Here is an 18,263-nt window from a genome sequence, read left to right as displayed (position 1 = left end):
CTTTATCCAGACATGTGAACTAGGTCAGAAAATCAGCGCACATATTCCCTTACCTGCCCCTCTAAACCCCTTACCAATCATACAAGTCCCTTTCTCCTGAATTGGGATGGATATCATTGGAATTTGTAAACCTCTTGACTGGGTAATAAGTATGTTCTCGTAATCATGGATTACGCTACCTAATACCCAGAGGAGTTCACCATGCAAACAAATACAACTAAAAAAAAATGTAAAACTCTACCATTCTTTTCTAGGGTTGGTTTCCCAAAGGAAATTCTAACGGATCAGGGATCCAATTTTATGAGCAAACTCATAAGTGAGGTTAAGGAATTACTGCATATTTCCTCCTTAAGAACCTCAGTTTACCACACCCAAACAGACAGATTGGTAGAGAGATTTAGCAAAACCCTTAAGATGATTTTGAGAAAATTGGTTGATAAGGATGGAAAGGACTGGATAGCATCATCCCCTGAGCCCTATTTGCAGTAAGAAATACCCCTGGGGCATCCACCAGCTTCTCTCCTTTTGTACTACTTTACGCTAGAGAACCAACAGATGTCTTAAACAATCTCCAGGAGACATGGGAAGAGAGGGAAGAGGCACCTATTACCCTCTAACAATACAGCTACCCGAATGCGAGAGCATATGAAACTTGTTCAGAATCTAGTCTACACTCATAGAAAAAGCTGAAGCCCAACAGAAGTACACCTATGACAAGAAGGTAAATGTATCATCCTTTTCAGTAGGACAAATGGTATTAGTCCTCTTACCTACCTCTGAAAATAAACTTGTCTCAAAGTGGCACTTCCCTCCTTGCAATCCCATTCTGTTTTGGCGTCTTTCTAGTTATGTTAAACTGCCATCTTGGAACTGCTGTTTCCTCATGTGCTTTGCCTCTCACAGAGTGTGCTCTCGTGCTCTGCCTTTTATCTGTGTGGGGAAGTGTAATTGAAGTCAGATGTGTGTGATGGTCAGTAATTGCCTGACCCTGCCTGATCATTTTATTGGGACATATCAGGTTTACGGCTTGGGTGTTAGTCCATTTTCTCTCATAGTGAGATGTTCGTGAGGAAGTGTTCCTGTTGTGAAAGGATGGTTTCATTTCTAAGTATCCTACCTTGTACAATAGGGTAAAGGTTTTCAAGGGAAGGGGATACCGGATCTCACCATCCGGTGTCCCACTCCCTGAAGACCCCTCACGCAGGTGTTCCTCCTGCATTAGTCCACCCACAGGAACGGAATACAGAAGCGATGGCCGTGTCCTGGCCACCTGGATGACAGCTCCCCGGGGGATAGCAGGTGAGACACCTGGTTTCTCACATACCCGACCCCTATGCGACATAGCTGCATCTGTTTCAAAGCAAAACCTGCAAAGGAAATCAAAATTCCCCTGATCTATACCTTTTCGGTGTTCCACAGTGAAACAGTAGGATTGCAGGTCTAAGAATCATTGCATGACTCTGAGCCCTGGTCCGAGGGAGACCTATTGTGAACATTGTGAATAAGGGGTCCGAGCCCAGTGAGGGAGACCAATTGTGAATGTGAAACAAGGAGTCTGAGACCAAATAAGGGAGAACAATTGTGAATGTGAAATAAGGAGTCTGAGCCCGAACAAGGGAGACTCATTGTCAACATTGTGTTTAAGGGGTCCGAGCCCAAATAAAAGAGACAAATTGTGAATGTGAATTCTGAACGTGAAAATCCTGACAAGAAAGGAACTTTTGTGTTTGTTTTGTTACATCAGGCACTCTACAATAACAGAACTTTTATTTGGAAAGAGACTTTGGCACAGAAGGCCCTGATACCTATGATTTGCACTATATCCTCATGTCACAGAAGCCAGACGGTGTGTGAAGCTCAAGCGTGCCGCCTTGTCCCGTGCTGAAAACATGGGGAAAGGAACTGCTCAACTATCCTGACATATCATTTTTGTTAACACTTTTCTTTTTGCATACATTGTTGTCCCACAGCATTTGTATTTCGAAGTAAGGATTGACAATCAGTTTATTAGTATAGGCCCTTTTATTTTGGCAAATACTCCACTAGGACTGTGTTATTACTATTTGATGGTCGTAGCTGGCTAACATCCTTAGATTTAGGTTTAGATAAGCATACAACCAACCCATTGAAGTTCAATAAACACCCTTTAACTGTGATTACGTGTGTCTGTCTTCACTGTTTGATACAATGCCTTCCTTAAAATGTCCAAATGCAAAAGTGGAGTGTAAAATGGTGGCAAATCCCCCTTTGTTGCACCATTCTGTACTCCTCTCTGAAAGTTCAGGAAATGACACCTGCCCTCTGTGCATGGCAGCCAGCATTTACAATCGATTCATATGGAACCTGCCAGGTTTGTACTGTTAAAAACAGACACATTCAATAGGAATCCACAGTATTTGTGCAAGCATGAAAATCAATGCTGGCATAAATGCTGGAGTATTTGCATGGCAGACAGAAAAGGCAGTATCGTTATTTATAATCTGTATAAATATTTCATAGATTTTATTTATTGATTTATACGGTCAGATAAAGTGGCAAAATAAGTTTCATGCCCCCTGACACACACTCGGACATCATTATTCTGGGCAAGAAAAACAGTATTTCTCTCAAAGCTGGAAATGTGATAATGCCAGTTTAACCAAAGGTAGCCTCCAGCTTTATACCAAGGACATCCCTACAATGTTATGTATTTGTAAAGACTTAGTCAAGCAAATGGAATTTGCCCCATCAACATGAATCTCACTACTGGTTTTTCATGCCTCTATTTCTATGACGGCTTCTAATTAGACAAAATATTTCATCAACATTATAACATTGATGCTTTTCGGCAAGCAGATGCACTTATGGACACATGTGAATTTCAAACTCTTCAAAAATACTATTTTTTTTCCAGTATCAAGAGAAATATGGTATGAGAAAAAAATGTACTTGAACAATTGATATTTAGAAACATAGAGTCATTCAGCTTAGCTCCCCTGTATAAGTATGGGATTGTGAATGTATTGCGCATGTATTGGCAATGTGTAGGTCATTTAAATGTAGGCAATGTCGAACTTGTCTATGACTCCTACAGGCTTCGATACAGAAAATAATGCTCTCATTGGATTTGTAGTATCTGAACGCATGTGTGTGCAATCTTCTCAGAATATGTATTTACCACTTTCTCTGAACACGTGCATATGCAGCCTACAATTTACATATATGTGTTGTTTTCAAACTATTCCAATTAATTTGCATTCAGCTCTAAAACGATTGGTATGGAAATGTAACTTTCTGCAGTAAAATGTACAATGTTAAATCACCCTTTCTCTGCCACATTACACATACGTCTGCCTATGTACTTCATGATAAGGGACTTCATGGCTTTAACACTTTGCACAATGTTCTGAGACTAGGATGAATTATCTGTGCTAATTTTTGTTTTCACACACATATCATTTATGACTAGACCGGCAGCAATGTTTGCATGATATCACAGCCATTAGTGTGTCATGACTCCACTCTGGCCTGTGTAGGTTGGGAAGACGGATTGCAGTAAGCAGTAAAGGCGAATGCGGAAAGAGAACGCTGACGGACGTAAGGACTTATTTTCCCCAATGTGGTTCCTCGCGAAAGACATTAACTCAGAAACGCAATACTGAGGACGCGGACGACAAAACAAGGGACAGAACCTGGTGAGAAAACAGAATTCAGGAGCAGAAACTCTCGAACATGAGAAACTGACCAGGAGACGGATGAAAACGACAAACATACCCAGTGGAGGTAAGAGAGAAGAAAGAAGAGAGAAGAGAGAAAGCATGTCAAGATACTAGTGACTAGATGAGGAGTAGTCAAGTTTTTTGGGTAAAAAACTAAAATTGAAATATTTCGCCTTAACAGGGTGTCAATATACTATCCGCAGAAGAACCGAAGAATTATCAAAGGGCTAACACAATAGAAAAATTATAAAAAAAAGAAAAACAAAACGGGTGCGAATATAACAACCAGATGTAAATACCATGTTTAAGGATCGATCATAAACAAGGTAAGGGAAAATAACGGAAAAGAAAAATAAACTGATTGTTTCTATTAATATTTGAATAGAACAGTATGTGATACCCTTTCTCCTTATAAAAACACAGGCAAACAGGAATGTGGTAATAGAAAGAGATCTGAAACCATAAGACGCCACATCCCATACTAAGAACCGGCATGAATAAGAGTGGAAAGGGAGATTCACCCCGAGACACCCCAGAGGTAAATATGACAAAGAGATTGTTAATGAATAGATTCCTCAGGTTTAATTGGGGATCATAAGAGAGAGTCATGACTATATCATAGTGTGACAGGTTGCTAAACAAGATGAGAAGGATGTAAGATAGGAAATAGGAATGTGATAGGGACTAATCAACCCATCTGAAATACAATTAAGGTGTATGAAGTATGTGCAAGTTTAACCACATTTAAAGACTGGTTACTAAATGAACCGTCTTTTTAACTTGTTTTTCGCAGACCATCATCCAGAGTTTGACCCAGAGTCGAAATAGAAGGGACAGGCCAATATTGAGGACAAGCATTAATTGGAAGCAATTTTTTGTGTTGTATTTTCCCCTGCAGAATTTCCTGGCTAATAGTATGAGAGTTGAGATGAGGAATAAAACATGTAGGGTGCAGTGTGAATGATGAAAGAATGGATGACTAAGTGAAAATCACCAATGATAAAGCAATTCGAAGACTATCAGTCGGTATCACAAGCTATAAAAGACTGACAAAAAAGATCTTTCTGTGACTAAAACCACAAGCATAATAAATCAATAAGATTCATTGCACGATAGATTGCCCAAGAAATAGCTTGTCTGAATAAGAAATTGTCCTAGCATAAGTAGTAGTGCAAAGGAATTTGAGAAAATAAGACCATTTGCACATATGATATAAAGATGTTGAATGTGTGTTAAAGAGAGCTGTTGCAAGGAGGTCCAAGACAAAAAATATGTTTCGCCATTCACTAGACTCTTAGAGTTGTGAACTGTGTATTTTCATGCCTGCCTGAGCCAATCATTTTATTTAATGGTGCTTAATTTGATCGAAATACTTCTGCATTTAAGTTGCAACAAAATATAATTTTCTTTCAGTTGTACCTCTGAATGCAAAATGCATATTTTATGGAAATTACATCTCACTTTATACTCATTGTAACTAGGAGACACAGCGCATTTTAACGAACACTGCATCTGGGTCTTTGTCACATTTGGGATTCCCTTTAATCGCCAGCCCTCTATTTCCATATTTAAAATGGACAGTTTATAGGGACCATTTGGAGTTATCTTAGGGTTCTATTTACATTTCAAACTTGTTTTTTTCATTTTGTGGAATCTCAGCTGCAAGTCTGACAATCAGTCTCCCTCTAGAAGGGCTTCCTTCTCCAGCTTGCATAGGATAGTTATCGTAATGGTTTCAGCTCTGCTCTCCGGCCATCTCCATTTCCGATGGTATCAAGAATATTCTTCAATATTACTCTCCCAATATATATCCCTCAATTCTGTGTCCATACTCTTTTATATCTTTGTCTCATCCCCTGAGCTTATGACTGAGGTGTGGCTTTCACTCCCATGACTGCAAAGGAGAGACATGGATTTCACTTCTCATGTTATGGAGAAGCATTGATGTCAAATAACTCTGGATCTGAAAGTGCATGTTTATTGGATCTTGGTTCACTATAATCTTTATATCAGAATGCACCCTTGAAGATGTAGAACATTGCTGTGTGTTAAATATTTTAAAAGATAATCCTTTTTCTTATTTATTTCCAAATGTGTCCATTACACCAAAGGAAAGTTTTACATGGGTTAGACACTTTATTTTCTATGTATGTGTTGCATTTAGACTCATGTTTCTAAAAGCTTCTGTCACAATTTTTTTTTTTTTAATGATCACACTTTTTATTTCAAATGCCATCCATTTGCTTTCTATTCAGTTTCTAAATTAAGAAACACTAACTTTGGCCCAGAGAGGTTACAGTTGATGCATCCCCTGCATTCTCTCCATCCTGACAGGAATACATGTCAAGGCAAGGTTTATTTTGCATGGAAATCAGATAAAGTATCACATTACTTCATCTAATGGATTTTATAAGGGGCATGTGCATGACATTTGTGACAGGTTTCTATGAAGCTGTACCATTAGGCCAGCCATATGTCAGTGTCCATAAACTGAATGTGTAAAACCCTTTCAGCAGGATAGACCAGAGCTTGTGTGGCCTCATGTTTGGTGTTGTGAATTCCTGAACTGGGGTTTGCTTTTAGGAAGGGGAATTTGTTGTTAGTTCAAATCAACAAGCTGCATCAAGAAATATGTCATGGCAATGTTTCAGGTCAATGTAAAAATTACAGTGGTATTCAGAGTGAAGTACGTGCATGTCAGGATAATATAGGACTTTAAATGATGCTTCATTTATTTTCATCATATTTCATAATATTTTAGCCAAACTAACTAATATTGCATGCACTCAGTAAACGCAAATCAGGCACTGTTAACCCCCAATGTCCTTTCTCTGTGCTTGGGAGACAAGCCATTACATGTGGCTGCACTCCAAAGTTCTGGGCCTTGTCTTTTACATTTGGCACAGTTCAAACCTCCACACATTTTTGGGCATGTCCCTAGCAGCAACCAGTCAGCCTCTATATTCAATTAAAAGGCCTCAGCAATGGTCTCAGTTTGTGGGATTCGCTTTTATTCTGCTGCAAAATGTTCTTTGCATGCACACATTTATTTGGACCTCACATTTACTGGGGCATCCTTTTCATCATGGTAGTGAGCACAAGGTGGAAATCCCCTACATAAAACAAACTCTTTGGGGCTATATCTCTCTCAATCTTTCAGAATTGTCGGTGGCCAGTTCACTTCAAGCACTTCTCCTTTACATCCAAAGTTACTCACAGATTCAGAACTACTTTCCACCACACAAATGAATGAGGTGTGGGGTAATTTTAATGCATAGAAGTCTTATGCATGGCTTTTACCCTTTCCATTTACGTTACAACACTTGAAAATGAGCTCCAATGTCTTAAGGTGGAGGCACCACCCCAAAGAGAACACACGCTAGTCCTCTTATCCAATGATAAAACTTTCCTTAAACCAAATATCAAAGATTATTAATTACACATTGAATCAGCATATTGGACATTCTCAGAGAGCGTAGAAAGTGAAGCTAAAGCGGTGACACAAGATGTAAGCATTTGAAATTGATTAAAGTAAGCAACCTTCAAACTAGCAGAAATGGCTACGCATGACCGTTTTCAAATGACTGAATCACAGATATGTTGAAAAGAGCAGTCACATGACACAATGTAACTAGCCACATCTGGGATCAAAGGCAGCACCATTGCATCTCCTATGTGCAGATACGTTGTCATGATAACATAGTCAGCTTTATTAATATGTTATAACAACATTGACCCCCATAAACCTTGTTAGTGACTATACAGTTATTTTATGTAACAAACATAGGAGATCTGGACAACATTCAATCAGCACCTTGAATGCGGCACTGCTGCTGAACACTCAAGAGAGCCACACAACGAACACTGCATCATCCTGAAACATGTTACATCTTGAACACTTAGCAGGTTGTGCCTTTCCCGAGAATGTTATGTTGTTCAGATTTATTCCTTCTTGAAAGTGTAAATAAGGAGGTTGTTTTATGTCCTGTCCTCCCTGTCTGCAAGTGGGTGATTGGAACCTTGGGTATCTAGCTGCTGCATTGTCCTTCAGAAGTGTTCTGTGTGTGTGCGTTTCAGATCAGCTGTCCTCCTCACTCTGTGGATGTCTGGTGCCTCTGTCCTCTTTATAACCAACTATACCTGGTTACCTGTGTGATTCTGGTGTCTTCATTAAAGGATACGTAGCATATAACCTGCCTCCTGTCAACGTTGGACATCCAGGATTTCACCTTATTAAAAAGGGCTGTAATTGTCATATGAGCAGGTGAAAAAGCAGATGCTGTCCTTTTAATAATTTTTCCCAACAAACTTCTATGTCTTGGGTCTTGATACCGATCTTTGCTTTCCAAACCACTTGGGGCTCACCTTGCAAGCTTTTTGTTCATTCTCGTACACCACTCCCCTGTTAACATTGTGTGAAATATCAGCAATTTTTCTCCTTGGATGGGGAACAATTTCATAAGTGAAACTAAACTCACTACACACAAGGAACAGGACACACTGAGTGTGAACATTGAGTGGTCTTCAAACTGTGGTGCTGGCCCATCTAGGGGAGGCCCATCTAGGGGAGGCCCATCTAGGGGAGGTTAAAGGCGGTCCAGGAGGGCACAAGGCTTTTTTTTTAAACTGAGCACGTTGACTGATTTTAATAGAAAATACATGCAGATTGTTATATAGCTTTGAAGCATGTGGGCTAATATTGCTCCCCTGACAGGCTGGAATGTTGCTGCTTGAATGTAGGCTGAAGACTCTAGAGCGTGGAAAGAAAAGCCACAGCTTCAGCAACAGGATATTTGTGAGCCGCTGCACGTAACCTCATGCATTTGGTCACCTAGCGACCGGGGTTACTGCCCATGATGTTGGCTTGCACTGAGCGTGCCTTCCTCTTTGCACGTTGGAGACGTTGCCTGGCAACTGGGATGGTGGTGCTGGGAGCGCAGAAGCTCAGGGACAACCGAGTGGGGAAGTGGAGATTTGGAGTTTGCAGAGTGTTGGAGAGTTCACATGCTTGTGGGTTTTTTGCGGACATTGGCTGTAGTGAATTGTGGTTACAGATGGCTTCTCCTGCAGCATTTCTCCAAGTGATGGCCAACATCCCGGGTCCTGCCATCTTCATGCCACAATGGAAGGACTGGAAGGAGGACTTCCTCAAATCTAATAGTGTTGGAACTCTCCTTCGTACAAATGCGCCAACTTAAGTCACACAGTATCTTCAAGATTGAGTTTTATTTACATGTGCCATTCTGGTAACACGTGTTTCGGCAACACTGAAGTGCCTTTTTCAAACCAGTGCTATTAGATCATTGGTCACATTAAACATAGCAAAATAAACATGTTAAATAATCAAAGTGTAAATAAATGATAAACATTTTTGTTTCGTATTAAGCCAACTGAAAATAATAATATATTGTTAATATCACAATTCGGAGAAAACAAAGGATGGGTGACGGGGAGGATTTTTTGGAAAGAGATATGCACAAAGAAAAAATAATAATCATGAATATTAAATGTTATTTCTGATTATTGGTCATTTCAAACATTTTTGCAATCTTATATCTTAATTATTCACATGTTTGTAACTCGCATTGGAGATAGCTAGCTTACAAAATTTCTCAACATGATTGTTACATTTAGATCGACACCATATATGTTGTTAGTCAATTTCAATTGCTAATGATGATTTGTGTATTACTTGACTGTATATGGTATGTGTCAACAAGGGCGTGTCCCACTAACCTTAAATTAAAACTGGGTTTGAAGAATACAAAAAAAACATATATATAAAAAACAAATGTTTTCTGTAAACGCAACACCATTTGCTATTTTTGAAATAAATGTTACCTGTTTACTTGCTATGCTATACTGAATGAATTACAGTCTGTTCGAGTACGTAAAAGCTGTTAGGTGTCGGTCAAGTTGTAAAAGATGCCAGTTTCGGTTTAATATCTGTCTGATCTTGGAGTGGTCATAGCATTATGATGTGATGAAACTGACATTTTCAGATTGTGGTTCTCTAACTTGTTTTTTGTATAGGATTTCTGACTGCTTCATCGCTGACGCTTTGTCCAATGCTTGGTTGATGTGTTTTATTTTGTATCCTCTTTGTTTAAATCTTGACGAAAGCAAATCACATTCTTTTTCATACTGCGATTGTTCTTTGCAGTTACGTGGTATGAAAAGCAGATAGTCTGCACATTGCTCGTAAAGAGCGTTGATACGTATTCAGACAGGCAACTATAGACAGCCCAGTCAGCGCAAGTTACTAAAGTCGATATGGCATGACAAAAACAAATAAGAAGCAATGCTACCAAACAGCTCAAAATGAGACAACAACTAATGTTAAGATAATAAGAACTATCTTTATCTCAGGGATTTAACCCGGTTACTATGTACTTGAACAGACTGCAATTCATTAACGTTCATGCACATACAACTCAAAGGCCTTTTCATAATTTGGTGTGCCCAAAACTGGTGCTGAACACAGTGCAATCTTGAACAGATCAAACGCTTTCAGGTGTTCCAATTTCCACGGCAATGGCAAAGAAATGGCCTTCTTTGTCAAAGCCAACATTGGTTTAATCACTAGCGAAAAATTGGGCATCCACTGCCTACAGTAAGAAGCCATTCCTATCAAGGCTCTGACTTCCTTCTGTGTATTTGGGACAGACATGCTAGAAATGATTTTAATCCGTTCAGGCGTCAACCTTCTTCCCTCCTTTGACAGGAGATAGCCTAAATAGGCGACCTCCTGTCGACAATATTGAAAAGTTTTCAGTGAAGCTTTATGTCCATGTTTTGCTAGGTGAATAAGCAACAACACGGTGCCCTCCTTACAGGCACTCTCTGAGTCAGTAGCTAAAAGAAGATCATCCACATTTTGAAGCAATGTACAAGTGGTAGGCAACTCGAGTGTATCAAGCTGCTCTTTCAAAGCCCTTCTATAAATGCTCTGACTTTACGAGCGTACCCCTAAGGTGAACGCGAAGAGGTATCTGCTATTCTTGTGTATAGGAATGCTAAAAAAAGCATTCTTAAGATCTATGACACTAAAATGAGTAGAAGAAGCTGGGATCATAGTTAATATCATTGTTACATCAGGCACAATAGGAAATTGTGGAGCAACAATCTTATTAATAGCACATAAATCAATGAGAAAACGAAAAGGAATTGCATTATCTCCTTTCTTAAACACAGGCAAAATCAGACTATTGCACTATTGCACAAACTACCTGCAATTTCTTCAATTACCCCACGGTGTACAAAATCGGAGACTTATAATGAGGAATACGTGGCAACTTTACTCCGTGTTTAAAAATGATTTTAACAGGCTCAATTTGTAGAACACTGACATCATTGTCATCAATCGCCCATAAACACTCCGGAACATCACTAAATTTTGGTGGCAAAGGTCTAGTCAGGAACAGTGAGGCAGAAAGTTGCTGTGGTGAAATCGTCAAATGCACTCCGTCCGAAGAACAATGAATTACAGCATTTAATTCTTTCAACAGATTCAACCCCAACAAATTCTCTCCACAGTTCATTGTCAAAAGAAACGGACAGTGATCCATGAATGGACCCAGTGTAAATTGGTCCCGGCGAAGAAACCGGACTAACCACTGGTGTATCAGAAAACCCTACAGAAACATTAGTTTGCCCTGACAGTGGAATGTTTGGAACCCCTGAATGGTCAATGGAACACTTCTGTGCTCCTGTATCTAGCAAGAATAGATGTTTCCTATTTCCCACTATCATTTCAATGTAGGGACCTTTCTGATTAACGGCAATAGGTGTTGGTTCCAAACCCTGCTTCGGGCAATCCTAGCGAAACAATATATTATCAAAGGGATGGTCTTCAGAGAGATATGCAGTAGAAGGATGATCAAAAATGTTTCTATTATCCACACTCGGTGACTGAATGTCTCGTGAAAAGGGTTGTGAATTCTGAGAAAACTGCCTTCTACCAGGACCCTCTGACACAGGGCGGCCTCTGGATCGTCTACCCATGGTACCAAATGTATTATTTAACCTCTGTTGGAGGATCGGGCATTGTGCTCGCCAATGACCCTCTTGTTTGCAATAGGTACATTGGTTCGCATGTACAGGACCCAACGGTACATTACCCTGTGGAGCATACTGTCCCATAAACTGTGTACTACCCCCTCTAGGACCTCTAACAATCTGTTGCAATAGAACTTTAGTTTTCAGGTCTCCCTTTCTCTTTTCGATCCTCTCTTTTTTCATTATTGACTTGGTTTTCATAATACTGAGCCATATGCAATACTTCAGACTAAGACTTAGCTTGCCAAGCGCTCTCAGAGGTCATAATTTACGACTGGATGTCATGTAGCAATCCACGCACAAATTTGTCTACAAATAGTCGTTTTCCAGACTCTGTGCTCAAATCTTGTCCACTGAAATCTGAAAACACTTGTTCAAACTGATTAAAGAATTTGGTAGCACCCTCAGACTTTCCTTGGACACAAGCAGTAAGTTTGTCCCAGACAAGCCTTCTCTCAGGGATTATGGCTTTTAGTTTTGTCACTATTCTATCAGGGAAAGTCAGTATTACCTGTGGCGGTCTCTCACGAGCTGGTCTATCTCTATCTTGTCTAACCATATTATCCCATGTGTCCCCTAAACCTACTGCATCATCTACAGTCCTAATTTGTTTCCAAAAATCAATGAATAGGAGCACAGGAAATAACAAATCTGTATCGCTGACGACTGTAAGACAGATTCTATCTCTTTATAGAACCCTGTTGGATTCTATCTAATATCTGGGATGGATTGTCTGATGGTGTTCACTTCCTGTTTTGAGAACGGGATGTGAACAAACTGTGATACATAATGTGCAGGAATGTCGTAAGCAGCAGTACCTGCTGCGGTGTCAGCTGGAACCTCAACTTTTCGGACAAATGTCAGAGGAACCTCTCTCATAGGCAACTGAGAGATAGGAAACTACGAACGCTTACTGAGCAGCAGAGCTAAATGGAGCGCCATAGCAGCTGAAGGAGTGTCAGACGAAAAAGCTCTCTTGTAGATATTCAATAATTCTGCGGGACAACAAATCTTTCTTTTTATACATTCACCCTGTAGGTATTCTACCATAACCTGTATCACTTTTCTCTGCATTTCTGGCGTATACTGACTATATGTGTCGTATACTTCTTCGGGAGATATCGACATGTCTGAAATCCATCTAATTGCATCCTTTGTGCAAATTCATGTGTCCTCACTTATCGACTTACAAAGCGAAAGAACCGTTTCTGTACAAAAATAGCATTCAAACTATTACCATCAGTTTCTTCATTCCGTAAACTTTCTAACTCCCTTCTATACTCAAAAACCCTCTCGACGTGCTCATATACTTTCTCTGCAGTATCTCTTGAATATGCTAAAACATTCAAATCCCTCAACCCTTGTGGGAGATCTACATCATCCAGTCTCTTCCAAATTACCGATAAATTAATTTGCAGTCTATCAATAAAATCCTTTTTCTCAGGAAAACCTTCTAGATTAGAGAGTGTGGCAAAAACATCAGATTGTTCACCCTTCTCCATGCACTGTCTAGCCCACGCAGTCAAATCACGCTTTCTCTCTTTAGACAGTGTATTGCGAGTTACAATCTTTGATTCCACTCCCTTATCAACTACAAGTGGAACAGAATCACTCGGAAGAGGAAGAGTAGACAAATCTTGTACAATCGGTAACAAAGGTGCTATCACTGGTGCAGAAGACAAATCTACCAGACCCGTAATAGTAGGCAAAGGCAAAGGTACAGGTGAAGGAGCAACAATAGGAGGAGGAACAATAACCGGAGGAAGAGGAGCAATAAGAGGAGTGATAGAAGGAGCGGGAATTACTACGGGAGGAGGAATGACAGCAGGAAGAGGTAAAGCAACAGGAATAGGTACATACGGAGGTGGCGCAGTTGCACCAGGCCTTCATTCATTTAGAAGTTTGTCAATTAATTCATCAGACACATGAACATCTTTAGACGGATATATTTTCTGAATGCCAAGTTGAAAAGCCCTATCCATATTTCTAACTGACTCTGATTGTTTACTTTGATCATACAACAACGCTTTCTCGGCATTGGACATATGTCAGCGCGCATGTTTCTCTCGACTTTTAAGTTGCTGCATAGCTTCTATCTTCCAATTTTGTAATACATTAAATGCTGCTGGTCTAGCTTTTTTCTTCAACAATATAGACTCTACATATTCTATACGAGGAATCTCAAAGCTACCATTGGTTGGCCACTGAAGTTCGGAAGCATGTCTAGTTTGTCTGTGACAAATATCATTAAACACTACACTACCAATGCCATGCTTACAGTACATAGTACAAGCCGGCGACCCCTCCTGTGGCACCGGACGTCTAAATTCCAAAGATTGTCTGTCTCTGCGGAATAATGCCCTAAAGCAGGCAGACAATTTCTCAGGCATATCAGATTCCTTGTGTTACCTGGTCAATAATTGTGCTCGCGAGTAAAATACGCCAAATCAAATTATCAGGATACTTAAGAATCGGGTCATGACTCACCTCATCAAAGAACTAAAGGGGACCGATCGGATTACTAAGGACAACTAAGGACCCTTGTGGTTGGTGATTTTGGCAAAACTGACCGCTTCGATATATGGACCCTCGTCAAGATGCCGTCTCGGACCACGGGCTCACCGTCCAGGGAACGGGTCGTGCAGTACTGTTGAGGTATCGCGTCTCATCCAAGAAGGGGCACCCTTTCTCACCGTCCGATCCCAGTCCGATAGCCGTGTCAACACTTCAACGAGATGGTATCAATCTTGAGGGTCCCTATTCGGGCGCCATCTGTAAAAGCAAGGAAATATCAAGGCTGAGTACCACAAAAGTAAATACACCAAACACTGGCTATAAAGATTCACAGATCTTTAATACTGCGCAGTTACAAAGAAACACAGATCTGATACAGATAGTTATCTGGCTCTCGACACCCCGCAATGAGTACCAGCCCTTCAGAGTGAGGAGGGAGAGGTACTGGACATTTAAAGATTTGCATTATTTACACATATCTTGCAATATTGTCCAGCCCCTCTACAGGTTAATAATCTGCGGTCTAGAGTTTGTGCCGAGTTCACATATAGCTCATACAATAATATGCACCTGGGTTACATAGGTTTGTGTTTCCAACAAGTTACAATGGCAAAGTGTATTCCTGGATTTAACAGTGAGCCTTAGCACATATCCCTTTACAATGTAGTTCTGCCAGTGTCCACGCTCAACATTTGCATTACATTGTCCTCGATGTGTGTTTGTGGATGAGGCTTGTTAGTGCAGACAATCCTTAGACCACAAGTCATGCTCGGGCCAAGGTCTCATTACCTAGTCTAAACATTTGGCCCTCGGACAGTCTAACCATTAACAAGGTGTAAAGCTCGGGAAGGCTCGGTTACAAGTTAGAAACACAGTCCACCATTTTAGAACAGAGAATCACATACGAACAGAAATCAAAATGGCGGACTATTCTAAAATGGCAGTAAAGTCAATCCAAAATCGGAACCTTGCAACGCGGTTCTCTTCGCAGAGCGACTAGGCTTAGGCCAATATATATCAGAAGGAGGCGCGATATGATTTCCTGTTTAACAGCATGGCACCTGTTTTAGGCATTCCCAATTATACAGACAGAGGAATTCTACCTGTTTTCTCACACAAATAGCAGTGTTATGACAACAGTACTCACACAGAGAACCATGTTTGGGTAGAGGCCCCTGGCATACTAAAGTGGGAATCTAGACTCAGTGATGAGGGGTCACTTTCCATGCCAACAAAGTTTAGCTGCCGCAGCGTTCGCCGTGGGGAAGGCTACATCCATCGGGATGGGATGCTCAATGACGTTGTTTGTCGAGCATGCATGATTTTCCATTCTAGAGAAACCGAAAGGCACATTGACATCTCAGAGAGCTTCTGCTTATGAAGTGATCATTTCAAATCCATTATTTAAATAATTTGATGTAAGATAGCCATGTTTATAGTAGAACCAGTCACTGATTCAGAGCCAGTCCATGACTGTGCAAACTATGAAAAATTCTATGATGAGATTCCCAGAGTAAAAGAAAATGCACTAGTAGAAGCAGAAATTGTCTTTGTTGACTTTTCTTCAAGAATCGATCAAAATGATGGGCAAAGATATACAGGCAAAAAGAAGAATCAGAACCTCATCTGATCCAAGGTGTGCTCGCTTCCAGCTCTCCTAATAAGAGTTGCTTAAATTATTAATATTTCATGTAGTGTTGTTTAACCATTCTTCCAAATCGAAAACCAATAACCACTTTATTTAAAATCATGAAGATTTTAATCTCCTTCTTTATTAGTGAGGCTTTGGCATTCCTTCATTGAATAGTGCCATTAGTATATTTTGCCAATGCATTTCGGACATGTGTCCTTCTTCAGGGCACTTAGGCACTATATATTATAACATAACATATACACTAAGCAAAAGTAAATATCTACCATCATAAATCAAGTAATTTACATGTTGTCCCCAAATTAAATCACAATTTGATAACATGGCCCCATGTTTGGTAATAAATAATGCATTTAGACAAACCAGTTTCATAAATTCCACACAAAATGATTTATAACATACCATGTCAGTCGGTATCCAAATGGTCCAAATATGAGAGAGAAGAACAGCAAACATAGATAGAAATGAAAATGAAATCCATTAGCTCAATATTACAGTGAGACGCACAATACGATTACTCTCTTCATTATAATGTCAGTACCTGTAATAGAAAGGGTACTGCCCATGTCCTCCGTATCCTTCCAATGTGGGAACACTGTGTGCTGTAATAACCATGGCAACCTGTGTGTTGAGTATATTGTTATAAATACGATATGTTAAATAATACTTCTGCTTCAAATGTGTGTAACAGAAAAGCTCCATTCCCTCAGTAGTTCCCTTTCAACTCACCTCGTCACCCTCCGTGTTCCGTGACAACTCTCCAGTGTGAGCAAACCTGCTTTCATGTCGAACTCCGGTTTTCAAGTCTGTTGAATCCTGTTGCTAAGCAGCACGTGCATCCGTGCGTATTACGAGCGCAGTCACATTTGGTTTCTCGGTTTCTCGAGAATACCAACCAAATATTGTGTAAAGGGATATTTCTACATGTTGGCAGCCTTGTTAGATGTGTGAATGTGTTCTCATTTTACACATTCATTTATGGTAGTACTGCCCATGTATATGAGGTAAGAGAAAGGTGTGTTCATTAGTCAAATATCCACGTTGCTGTACACGTTTGTTCCAATGTCAGCTTCAGTAACAGGATTACCAGTATAATACGGTCACGAAGACAAAACAATTACCATCTGTCAAAACAATCGCTCACCATTAATGTATGTACATCAAATATAAACCCAAAAATACAAAAAGGAAAGGAAAAAAAGGAAAATCAAAGTACATAAAAATAAAAATAATACAAATAAAAATAAAAATAAAAATAATACACCCTTCTCATAGTAAATGTAGGTTAACTTGTGCGTATTAAATCAATGGTGTGTCCTGTAAATGGTACCATGACTATGGGCGGTGTTAAGGCATGAGGTCCTGCTCATGCCTTAGGTCCCGTTTGCTAAAAAACCAAAACGGGAACACACCCCCAATTTTTTTTTTCAAAAAGTATATTCAAACAGTGCAAATGAATACAAATATTAAAGAGATGTCCATAAATGTCCAACACTAATTATATTCATGTAAGATAACTTTACAGAAAACATACAAAATTAATCTCTTCATTAATCCCGCCTGGTTTCAGTGAGTCCAGTCTGTCAATCCAGTAAGTCTCTCGTTGGTTAAGCCTTCTGGTCAGATCCTTATGTTTATCTCTCGGCTTTATTACTTCTAGGACCTGAATCCTCATTTGTTTAATGTTATGTTTCTTCGTTTCCCAATGTCTCGCTACCGCAGAATTCTTGTTGTTTGTCCGGTTGCACGATCTGTGCTCATTCCAATCGACCCTTCCTGATCTCATTGATTGTCCAACGTAGTAGACACCACAAGGGCATTTGATGGAATATATGATGTTAGTTGTATCACATGTTGCATAACTCCTTAACTTAATCCTTTCTCCTGTCCGGGGATGATTGATCGTGTCACCATTAATGATGAAGCTGCAGTTGCTGCAATGAAGACATGCATAAGTACCTGTCCTCTCTGTCACTGGTGGTTGTAATGGTGGTCTTGTCTTGACCAGTCTATCTCTTAACTTTTTACTCCTTTTATAGGCAAAGATGGGATTTTCTTTGAATAAATGTTCCACCCTGGTATCATTTCTCAGTATCTGCCAATTCTTCAATAGAGTTGCTTTAATACGGCTACTTTGTAGTGAGTAACATGATACATAAACCATTGGAGAATTAGAATCCTGTGGTTTGTCTCTTGTGTGGGTTCCAATTATCTGTGATGACAAGCGTTCTTTTGCTATTCTAATTTCTTCTTGTTTGTATCCTCTGGCCTCAAATTTCCTTCCCATGATCTCAATTTCCCTGTCACATACCTCTGGGTCACTCACAATCCGTTTCACTTGC

Source organism: Ambystoma mexicanum, chromosome 10 (genome assembly GCF_040938575.1).
Source record: "Ambystoma mexicanum isolate Mex_15411 chromosome 10, UKY_AmexF1_1, whole genome shotgun sequence".
Lineage (NCBI taxonomy): Eukaryota > Metazoa > Chordata > Amphibia > Caudata > Ambystomatidae > Ambystoma > Ambystoma mexicanum.
This window is presented reverse-complemented; position numbering follows the sequence as displayed.